This window comes from Ictidomys tridecemlineatus, chromosome 6 (assembly GCF_052094955.1).
Source record: "Ictidomys tridecemlineatus isolate mIctTri1 chromosome 6, mIctTri1.hap1, whole genome shotgun sequence".
Lineage (NCBI taxonomy): Eukaryota > Metazoa > Chordata > Mammalia > Rodentia > Sciuridae > Ictidomys > Ictidomys tridecemlineatus.
In genome coordinates this window covers 54,656,178-54,663,465 of record NC_135482.1, presented here as the reverse complement: position 1 = coordinate 54,663,465, position 7,288 = coordinate 54,656,178, and the positions used below count along the sequence as shown (strand labels likewise).

Here is a 7,288-nt window from a genome sequence, read left to right as displayed (position 1 = left end):
CCACTAATCATTTGGAGCCTTCTAACCTCTGTGATGTGGATACAAGGGTAGGGTAGATTTGCCGATTCAGGTATTTTGACAAAAAAGTCAAGACATCATAAATATCAGATACCAGAGAGAGTGACAGGCAGACCATACACAAAATCACCAATGGAAACCTACAAGAACTAGTTCCACAACTTTTAATCCGCTCAGTGCTTTAACAATATAAGAGTAGAAAAAGTAGCAAGGAGAGGATTTGTGAGACAATTTCTTTGAGGAGAGCTTGTGCCTTGTTAAGAATCTTCACTGCCCATTACCTCCCATCTCCCAGCCAAAGTGGGATAGATAATATGTGGCTCCAGAAGTTGTGGGGATATTTGTATCAACAGCTGCCTGGTGAGCTGTCCTTCTATAAGAATGGGATTATAGTTTGGGGAATTAGTAGTAGTCCTGTAAGATGGCTGGTCATGGGTATATGAAATCCATGTTACAGATACAGCAGTCCCCACTTATCTGCGAAGGTCCCCAGGATGCCTGCAATTGTGGAATAGTATGAAAATCTATTTATACTATGCTTTAAAAAAATACATACATAGCTCTGATATAGTTTAATTTAGAAAGTTAGTCACAGTAATGGTTAACAGCAATAATAAAATAGAACAATTATAACCATATACTATAATAAATGTTATGTGAGTGTGGTCTTTCAAAATATGAACTTTCCACTTAATATTTTCAGAACCAAGTTTACTACGAGTACCTGAAACTGAGAAAATAGAGCCATGGAGAGTGGGGAGTACTGCATCACATCTATGACAGGGACTTTGGCCTGGTGTTTCTTGCAAAGGGTGAAAGGTCACAAAAGTGAGAGTTTGTATGGGAAGGGGATTGAGAAACCAGGAGTGTAGGTAGGATCGGATGCCTGGCTGAAGATGCCCTGGATATTGAAGGTAGACATGTGGTTGGCCTGGGCCACTTCTTGCAGGAGGATGATGAACTCAGTGTGGCCAAAGGAAGGTGATCACAGGGGTCTTTTATGAGTAGACATGTGAGAGCCACACATGCTTCCTGAGTTCTCTTTCTCTGCCACTGATCTTAGAAGCACACATTGTTGTGTGGAACCTTTCTTTGAGCCTTTCTTTGAATGACTACAATAAGCAGAGCCTGCTTAATCACCCTTGAGACAAAATGTTGAGTGAACAGAAGATATACTTTACTGTTTTGGGCCCTTTATTTTTAGGGGCTACTTGTTACTGCAGTATAATCAACCCTAACTGTGCAAGAAACCTAGAATGGATGCCTCCAGAGAACCCTGGGAAGCACCTCTGAGATCCAGACTTAAATGTCTGCCAGATGCAGAGTTGGGTCAGGTAGCAGCCAAGTAAGAATTTTCCTCTCCTGTCTCTTACCACCCCATCTCTGTCTCCATTCTAGAAAGAGGGAGAGGATGGACGTCTAGCGGAAATGTTCCATTGTTTAGTCAAGTCAAAATAAAAACAAGCCATATAAATTTGTAAAAATACTGGTATAATTTCAAAGAGCTTATGAATTTATTGCTTTAATTGAATCAAAGAATTGTAGGTTAGAAGTGAACCTTAGCCAACATCTATTTTAGTTCCATTTTACTCTTTTATCCAAGTTTGTGAGCTGAGGTCACAAGAGGCTTTATAACATTTTTTGTTATCGTTCATCTGATACTCTAAAACACTTTCTGGCATTGGTAAGAAATTTCATTTATCTTCATTTTCTAAATAATTAATCTGGTTCAAAATATTTTGGAGGTTTTAGACAACAATCTCAGTTTTGGATTAAGAAACAGTGAGATGAATTGACTCCAAAGTAGGATTATGGATGGAATTGGCAGGGGAAACCCAGGTTTTCTGATTCTTAATTCTGGAATTCTTTCCATTCTACTTAGGTGCAATTAATCCTTCCTGTCACATTAGGCCCCCAAATTGAGGACTAAACTGCATACCCTGCAGTTTAGGCTTACATCACATATCTCATGGCCAGTGGAGTTTGACAAGAAAAATAAATGGCAGGCTTTGTCTAGGTTGGCAAAAAGAATAAGAGGCCTCAGCTGTTGGGAAAGGACTTTGGGTCTCACTGGAGAGAGATTTGGAGAGCATTGGGCTTCTTAAAGTTTCTGGGTTTTATATGCTTTGAATCTGTATCTAACATCTGAAGGGAAGGAGCTAAGAGAAGCCAACTTCAGCGACCACAATAATAACCAGATCAGAGTTTCTTGATGAAGGCAGGAGGACAGTTGTGTGGAGTCTCAATTCAGCATGTAAAATGTGCTTCTTTCTGCTCTCTTAGGTACAGAGTGCTGGAATGAAAATTTGCTTGACCATAGTGAGAGCAGGTTATTCATATGCTGATAGCCACCAGTAGCATATTCTACAAGATACTAGATACCAAGAATGGATCAACAGACATCAGACACAATACATCACAGATGGAACCCATAGCAACTAAGAAGTAAGGCAGTCATATGGAGAAATTGGGAATGAAAACGTATAATCTTGTTATATACCACCTCACCTCATTAATTCCACTTTGCCACAAAGGAAGAAATTTGGAAAGTTTGCGTCCTAATGATTTAGTTAATAGAAGAGACCCACAGAACCACAATTTCTCCTCAATATTTGCACAGTGTGAGTAAGTGTACAGAAAGCCTCCAGGGTTGCTGATATGGATGGTGTGCTGATATGGATAATGGTGACAAAATGTTTCTTTTCATACATTAGAAGAAATTCCACTTAACCTAAAAATTATTTTTTAAAAAAATCTAACCTAATTTTCTCCTGTTTTGTAGCATATTGACAGACTGAGGCGAACACTCAGGAAATGAAAATGTTCTAGGCAGTCTCCACCAACCCTCACACCAGCCTCCACCAGCCTTACTCCTTGCTGATCTTCCTCTCCGCTACTTTTTGGTTCCCAGCCCAACCATCAGCTCCTTCATGGGGCCTGTGGAGATGGATGATATATTACTGTGAGTAAAAGACTAGAGTGAGTGAGAAATGAGAGACCATGGAACAAAAACAAAGGAGGTCTGGTGTTTATAAGAATGAACTGGTTAGTGATATAGCACAATGGGTCAGCCTCAGGAAAGCAAATGCTATAATGTCTCATGGATATTATTTGTTTAGGATGGTTCCAAATTATTGAATATTTGTTTGTTTTTCATAAATGAGAGAAGGGATCAAAATGTTCCCTGGTGGTTACATGTATGATTCCTTACTATTGTGTTCCAATTCTGGCTCTCTTTAATCAATCCATCCATCTTCCAAAACAACTTTAAGGTCATAAATAGGCATAATTTGGGTAATTAACATTAAGAATAAATGCTATTTCATTAAGAACATTATTAATTGTAACTCTATTCCTTTATGCACCACTGTATACTATGGACTTTATTAAGTGATGAATTAGTTATCGATTGTTTTTAAATAAAATGTAATCATATTTGTATATCATACAGATACATTTTCAAAATATGCATATTTGCATTTTATTTAGAAACTTGTAATCTAACTCTAGATATTTGTGAACATTTTTCAAAATCTTTATTTTTGTGTGCAAAGCCATGCTGCTGAAACAAACATATTCTCAAGGGCTCTATAACCTGTTAAAGCTCTACAGGACCATCAAAAACCAAACGTGCTGCAGTCCGCCTGGAGGCATCATAAGATTGTTGTTTAAATTAAACTTGTTGCTTTGTAACTGGGGGGGGGGGAATAACACAAATCTAAATCAGATGGGTCATTGCGCATTTTAATGAAAAGTTTTTTTAATATGAAAATAAATCTAGCAAAATATCCTGAATAGTGTATGATGAACAATACACATCGATCCTCAAAGGATCTCGTGTTCTATGCTATGCAAATTAGTCAAAGAACAAGAATCTAATGCACTACAGACTTTATGGCTTATACCATGAGATATAGTTTGAACTCATATTTTAGCTGAATCCAAGCAATGACATAATACTTTAAAATTGCATGTTTCTTAGGTGCAAATAATTTGTCCTAACCTGGATTAAAATGCTTCCAGATTTGACCCAATCCAGTTTCTAAAGACCAACTTGTGAGGTTCAAAGATGTCTAGGATACCTGCCACAATACCTGAAATTTCAATCCTGAAACTCATTGCTTTAGAATAGGCTCATGGTTCATTTTAAAATGTCTATATGTTATCTGGAAAGGGAAACACATTAACAAATAAGATTCATTATCAGCCTGTGAGTATATAATGGGCAGTACCCTTTCATTTCCCCCATTTAAGTCACTGCTTCTTTTGCTCTTTTGCTCATTGGAGTGATGATTTCTACCCAGAGGGCAGGTGATGTACAAACAAAGGGGAGAGGCAGCATCTTGTACCCAGTTCCTTTCTAGATTGATGAGGCCATATGAATAAAGCATGGCAAGTCGGGAGAAATGATGAAATCTGACTTTTGACAAGAGGAAGGAGAGGGCATACTGGCAAATTTTAGACCATGGGTATCTGCTTAAGCAGAGCAAAGCAAATTAGATACGGTACAGTGAGACACCAAATAGCTATGTGGACAGCCTGAAAATGCCAAGTGCCTTAAAATGGAGCCCTCAGTGGGTCAGGGCCAGGAGAATGAGATGCTGAAAGACAGATTGAACTTACTTCACAATTTTGAGCTTTCTTTTAATAGGTCCTGAAGATATAGCTGAACCAGTGGAAGAAGGAGGTCGGAGATCTAAAATATTTATGGGTGAGATAAGACTTTCAGGGTTTAAAGCAGGAGGTAGAGTTAAGTGAGGGGGAGATTGGAGGGAGCCTCAGAGCAAGGAGGAAGTCTGACAGCATTTTTGAAGAAGCAGTGAAGTCAATGGTGCAGGTGTGGATTCAACTTAGACACCCTGTTCTGGCGGGTAAATGCATATTTTCTTTTTACATGGCCGGGTTAAATTACTCCCCCTAGGTCATTCAATTAATCATTTGGAGAGCAAGGAATAGAATCCAGCTCTCCAGGCTCTCATTTCACATCTGGAGCAGACAAACTTTCTGAAACACCCTCTTCATTAAAAAAAAAAAAAAAAATGCAAATCAATGATGTTTTGTATCCTTTTCCACAGAATTTGCAAAAATACTTTTACTTTTTGTGATTTAAAATGAAGATAGTGTTAGTACCTAGAAATAATATAAATCACTTTCTGGTTTATTTTTCATTCAAAAATTTAAAATATTGGTCAAAATTACTTAGAGTTTATGCCCCCCAGATTTCAAGCTATTATTCTGGATAACTGGAAAAAAAATGAGTTACAGATCTGAGAAAGCAATGTGTGCAGAGCTTAACTGCTGCATGACTGATTGTGTGATATATTGCTCTTTTCACTAATAACCACAGAGCAGGTAGAGGCATGGCAGACTAATTTGGTTTATATGTCCAGCTGTAAGGCTAGACACTGCATCATTCTTTTCAGAAACCAGTGACTTTAGGCATGTGGAACTCGTAGTCATGACAACAATAAACCAGCCTTGAGTCTGAGTTTCAGCTCAGAAACTGCCTTGTCTCCATTACTTCCTGCTCATGACCTGACTTTTCTTACTCTCTGGGGCTGGGGGCTGGGGATTTATGAAAGATCTATTGAACAGAGCTCCAGTATATGTTTAATGCTTAAAATGTCTGGGTTGAAAGTTTTGCTTGCACAGATGGCTAAAGGCTGGAAGGAGGATAGATCAATCATTATTATTGCTAATGACACAGTTATAAGGGCATACACAAAGGTGAGCTGATTTGGAAAATGGGAAAAGGCAATGTGAAAAGAGTGACTTGGAAGCATTTCTTTGAATAACATAAAAGTAGCGATGGGAAATATTAAAAAAAAAACACAAGGGAATTATCCCTTAATTCTGAAAGAATCTATACAAAGTATGCCATGAAGAATAATCAGACAAGAATTAGTATGCAAAGTTGAGTGTGTGTGTGTGTGTGTGTGTGTGTATGGTTTTAAATTCTAAGAAACAACAGATACTCATGCAAAATATACAAGTGGTCATTTCTGTGTTCTATGCATTTAAAGAATTAAAGTGACTTCTTTCAGAGACAGTATAGCTTTATAACAGAAGCATGAAACACTGGCTCTGTTGGCCTCCATTAAATAGCAGTAATATTTGCAAGATGAGTAACCATATAAAATCTCTTGATATTTAGATGTAAGGAGAAATTATATGATTTACATAAAATTACATGACTTAACTATTGTTGAGTCACCAGATGAGATAATGGAGAGAAAAGCTTAGCTCAGTTCCTAGGATAGCACGCTCAATAATCACAGATGGGTATCAGTGTTAAACCTATTGGTGTACTTGCTAGTAGGATCTGGCATAAATTGAAATCTGTCCTTCATGTGATTTTAATGGTTGGACTCCTTCTTGTTACAGAGACATAATCAAAAAGTCTAGAAGGCTTTCTTTTTTTCCTTTCTGGAGAGCTGTTTTCTGGCTTTACTATTTTTCCTGTATTATCTGGATTGTAAGGAAGGTAGAGATTTAAAGGCTGAAGACAAAAAGGGCAGATATGAACTGCCAATATTAAAGGGTGGTGTGTCTATGTACCATTTTACTACCTTAGTGTTTTTCCCACTATAGGAAGTGAGAAATTCCAGCACTGATTTTATTCCTATTCCTAGCAAATTGGCCTAGTTCTATATGAAAAAAAAAGTCTATTGGAGCTGAGGATGTAGTTCAAGTGGTAGTGCATTCGCCTGGCATGCTTGAGGCACTAGGTTCGATCCTCAGGACCACATAAAAATAAAATAAAGATATTGTGTCCACCTAAAAAAAAAAAAAACCTTAAAAAGTAAATAATTTTTTTAAAAAGATCTATCTATCTATCTAATTATTATTATTGTTTGTTTTTTGTTTTTGGTACTAGGGATTGGATTTAGGGACACTGTACACTGTAGCAACTGAGCTACATCCACATCCACAGCCCTTTTTATTTTTCATTTTGATACAGTGTCTCACTAAGTTACTCAGGTTTGCTTCAAACTTGTGATCCTCCTGCCTCAGTCTCCTGATCACAGGTGTGTGCACTGTCCCCAGTTTATGACTACTTTTTTTTTTTTTTTTTTGGTACTAGGAATTAAACCCAGGGGACACTTAACCACTGAGCTGTATTCCCAACCCTTTTTATTTTTTTATTTTAAGACAAGTTCTCGCTAAATTGCTCAGAGCCTTGCTTAATTGCTGGGGCTGGCTTTGAACTTTGGATCCTCTTGCCTCTGAACTTTGGATCCTCCTGCCTCATTCTCTGGATCTGCTGGGA

The 7,288-nt window shown here is 37.7% G+C and overlaps 1 long non-coding RNA gene across 1 annotated transcript in view; it reads left to right on the top strand.

Annotated features, from left to right (window-relative positions):
• The first annotated feature begins 4,792 nt into the window (after nucleotides 1-4,792).
• LOC144378323 (uncharacterized) overlaps nucleotides 4,793-7,288 on the top strand; it is a 122,586-nt gene continuing 120,090 nt past the window's right edge. Inside the window, exon 1 of the long non-coding RNA XR_013440022.1 lies at nucleotides 4,793-4,889. This is a non-coding gene — a long non-coding RNA (uncharacterized LOC144378323). The remainder of the gene's footprint in view (nucleotides 4,890-7,288) is intronic.